The sequence below is a fragment of the Poecilia latipinna genome, unplaced genomic scaffold (genome assembly GCF_001443285.1).
Source record: "Poecilia latipinna isolate Pla-1442-1.1 unplaced genomic scaffold, P_latipinna-1.0 Scaffold1224, whole genome shotgun sequence".
Lineage (NCBI taxonomy): Eukaryota > Metazoa > Chordata > Actinopteri > Cyprinodontiformes > Poeciliidae > Poecilia > Poecilia latipinna.
The window spans coordinates 155,995-160,109 of record NW_015113840.1 but is presented as its reverse complement, the minus strand read 5'-3'; the positions used below and the strand labels follow the sequence as shown (position 1 = coordinate 160,109).

Genomic DNA, 4,115 nt, shown 5'->3' with positions numbered 1-4,115 from the left:
TTTATTTATTTAGGTTTTATTTTGAAAATATTTAAAATCTAAATTTCAGCCAGTATGAAAAATGTAAATGTCTGCATGAAAACATAAAAAATGATAGATAGATAGATAGATAGATAGATAGATAGATAGATAGATAGATAGATAGATAGATAGATAGATATTAAATAATTTTGTGGCCCCAGTTCAGACTCCGCTCTGGGCCCCATTTAAAGCTGCGCCGCCCCTGCAGCAGTGATTAATGATACGTCACCAGCCGCAGATTAATCACGCAAAATGAACGGACGGTTTGCGGTGTTGAGCCGAACCCGCAGCCTTCAGGTGGGATGAGGAGAAGAAGAAAAACCTGGTTTCATCAAATCTTTTTAGATGCAAATATTCTGTTATCTCCAGCTCGCTGCAGCTGTAGTATTTTCCTCTCCATGTGTTTATGATTAATTATCTGTTCTTGGTGGAAAAATAAATCATGCGAAATGAGGGTGTGCGCGCGCAGAGCGCCGCGCGCTCCGCCAGAGATGGCAGGTCGATGCTGTTAATTTCAGGTTGAAACTGACACACTAATTATAACGCGGTGCTGCTGGAACACTAGCAGGCAAGATTACACCTCTCTGCTTCTATTTTCTGCTGTTTTATTTTTTATTTTATCAGATCCTGCTTATATTTTACCAATTAAAAATCGTAAAGGCATTTCATTGCCCCGGGATAAAATAAAATAAAAAAAGAAAAAGAGGGAAAGAAGCAGCCTCTCTGCTAACACGGCCATCACTTTCCCCCATCAGATTCATTGTGATGTATTAGATGCAATAAATTATCCCATGTAACAAAACATGGCGAGCTGAAAGGCTGATAATCTGCAGAGGGGAGATAAGGATTCATTATTCCAAATCATTATGAATCCAGCGTTGGCTGTGACTTCTTTCTTAATCAGCTTCTGTGATCCTGGATACGTGAAGGCAGCAGATAAGAGCCGAGTCGTTTATAATTCTCCCCACCTCGGCCTAATATTTTAAAATAAAAATCGCAGGCTGAAAGAAGCGGCGCGCGCGCACGCGCACGCGCATGCACCGGCTTTGGAGGGTGCACGGAATGTAATAAAACACACTGAGAGAATAAATGAGTAAATAGATTAAACCCGCGCATTGGCTGCTGCTGCTGTTGTTTTTTTTTTTTGTCTCAAATTAAGGTCATCTCCCTCCACGTTTCCAGAGGAATCCTGCTGAAAAGAGAAAATTGACTCCCTGTTTAGAGGAAAGTGGCTGATCAGCCTGGCTTTTAACGCGTTGATGCGGTGAAACACCGCAGCCTGTTGGGTTAGCGTGAAAAGGTGAGAGACAACATGGCTGCTCAGGTGACTGGGACACAGAACGCCACATTTCAGCCATAATAAATAACGTTTATTCTCTAACATAATAGAAACGTGAATTAAGAACGAGCCACTTCCTGTTTATCTTCCTAATTGATTCCTATTATTTTCCCTCCTAATGAATCTTTTATTGCATCTTTAATGTGAATAAATTCCGCCATAATCTGGTCGTTCCCATCTGTGTTGCTTCACCTTTACATTGAAATCTAATTCCCAGCATCCGCGCTGTGTTTGCATCAAAAGCAGATTAATAAATCATTACGATCTGGATGTGTTATTTTTCTAATTCCATTCAGATGCCGGGATGTTCTAATTCCTCCTAAATGAGGAGCCGCGCCGCGCAGCGCGCTGAATTATTCATTGCTTTAAAAAGACGCGTTTGGCTGCAGAGCCGCATCCGTAAGTTTATACAAGGCGGTTTGCGCCAATTATCTTTAATTTATTACCTTAATTGAATTTCTCCCCACCCTCCGCCACCAAAGCTAGATTTGGGTGTGATCAGTTTACATTCTCCTTCAAAGAGTCGAGGCGCAACATGAGAGACGCCAAGCCTGCAGCATCCTCTTCCTCTCTGCTCCTCCAGCGCGTTTCTCACAGAGGAGGATCGGATTTGCTTGGTGCTCCTTTCAATCAACCGAGCTGTCAATAAGCAGGCCTCTGCGTGCTCCGGGTTACTCAGTCCGCTCGCGCCTTCTTCTTCTTCTCTGGCATCAAAAAAAAAATAAAAAAAATAAATAACCAGCAGACCCAACGTGTTGCTGCGATCACATTGTGCTGCATTTCAGCCTGCATCCCCACCCCGCCGCGTTTCTGGCTTTATTTGTCTCCGTGCAGCTGCACTTCTCTGTCCTTTGTGGCGCAGCGGCTCCTTCTGCAGCACAAAGGGACGCGGAGCTCCGTGTCACTGAAGCAGCCGCGGCGCAGATCACTGCTATCAGCACAGTTCAATAATTAATACCGCTTTTTATTCTAAAACTGATATTTATTTAATAAACAAGCAAACAAAAGGCCCTGAAGATCTTACATCTGTTTTCTGTTGGTTAAAACGAATCAAACGGTGGAAAAGTAGATTCAAAATCAACCAGTTTCAGTTTAAAAAGGTTGAAATTCTTCTATTATTTTGAAAAGAGGCGTTTCTAAAAGCTTCCAGGCCTTTAATCTTGATTTATTAATGAAAACATCAACAAATAGATGAGAAAATAGATATATAGGTTAATCTGGATACATATTCAATTAAAAACCAAATTATTAAACAAATAAACATTGTAAGAAAAATTATTTTCAGATTAAAATGAACAGATTTCCCATTAAAATTGGTTCTAAGGTGAATATTTCTTCAGGATGAGAACATTTTAAATACTGGTTTAGATTTATCAGATAAAACAAAAGAACATTGTGAAAAAAATCTATTTTTAGTCTAAAATAAATTCTTTACATGAAAAAAGCTTGAATTTATTGAAGAACAGGGAAACATTTAAAACACACCGGGGTGTTATTTTTTGATCAAAAGAGAAACGGATCTATTTTCAATATTCAATCGATAGATTTAGATAAAAATCGTCTCAAATGTTCCTAAAAATGTCAAAGAAACGGAATAATGAGGGAGAACGTGAAGCCTGAGAGTTAACCCTGTGATGCAGGCCTCTTCCCATTGGCTGGAGCCGCATCTAGTTGCTTTCTGAGCCGGAAGCTGCTCATACAGTAGAGGCGAGGCCGCGTGCGCGCGCGCCGCCGTGCCCCGGTAGCCTACATGCGTGCGCGCGCGTTTCTTATTTATAATCAGGCTGATGACTCCGGGACCGTGCCAGGGCCTGGCGCGTGCACGAGCGGGAGCGCGCAGTAAGAAGCCTCTGTGTGTGTGTGTGTGTGTGTGCTCTTCCCGTCCACAGCTCTCGCCCTCTCAGCCTCTCTCTCCCCGCCTGTCTCTAAATGCCATCGGCGCCTCCATCTGCATGTCAGTCTTTCTTCTCATCTGCAGGGGAGGAAAAAAACAAACCAAAAAAGGAGAAAAGAAAAGAGAAGAAGAAGAAAAGCGGCGCGGCGTCCAGCGGTCAGGTCAGTAGCTTTTCCATGTGCAGCTCGCTTTGCTCGGATTCTGCTGCTGCGGCTCCTCTGAATGATGGAAACTTTTGCTTTGAATCAGAATCAGAAATATTCAGACACAATTTCATTTTTTTGGTTTTTCGTTTCGGATTCGGCGGCCTCTCAATCAGCCTCCATCCGAACCGAGCCAACACTGATTCAGCGCCGCGTTCCGCGCCTCTCTCCGGACCGACCCGCCGCCCATTCCCCCAAATTTCAGCCGCCGCCGCTATAATAGCGCAGATGAGGAGTTTTAGCGGCATATTACCTGCCTCTCAGGCTGATGACGGCGGTTCCGGCCGGGGAGCCGCTCCAGCCGTGAAATCGATCTGATTACCTTGCCGGCGGCTGTTCTTCCTCCATCTCAGTCCGCTCTCTGCATCGATATGGCGCAGAAATGAGGGCAGCATCACAGAGGAGATGCGGCGCACATTTCTCTATTTTTTTTTTATTTAATTCTGCCTGAAAAAAATAAATCTCCAAAATTAGATTTAAAATTTTAAATATCTGACGCTGTGAACAGAGCCGCCAGCCGGTCGGATCCCGGCTTTCGTCGCTGCTGGGAGTTTTTTTTTTTTTTTTTTTTTTTTTTTATTTTTTTTTTTAATTTTGGGGGGATTTTTTAAAGGGAACCCCCCCCTTTGAAAACTCAAAAATGGGTTAAATAAAGGGG

At 43.1% G+C, this 4,115-nt stretch overlaps 1 protein-coding gene across 1 annotated transcript in view; it reads left to right on the top strand.

The window, feature by feature from the left end:
• The first annotated feature begins 3,244 nt into the window (after positions 1-3,244).
• The window catches only part of gata3 (GATA binding protein 3), a 15,167-nt gene continuing 14,296 nt past the window's right edge, over positions 3,245-4,115 (top strand). Inside the window, exon 1 of the mRNA XM_015054024.1 lies at positions 3,245-3,415. The gene's annotated coding sequence lies outside the window, so the exon portion shown is untranslated. The remainder of the gene's footprint in view (positions 3,416-4,115) is intronic.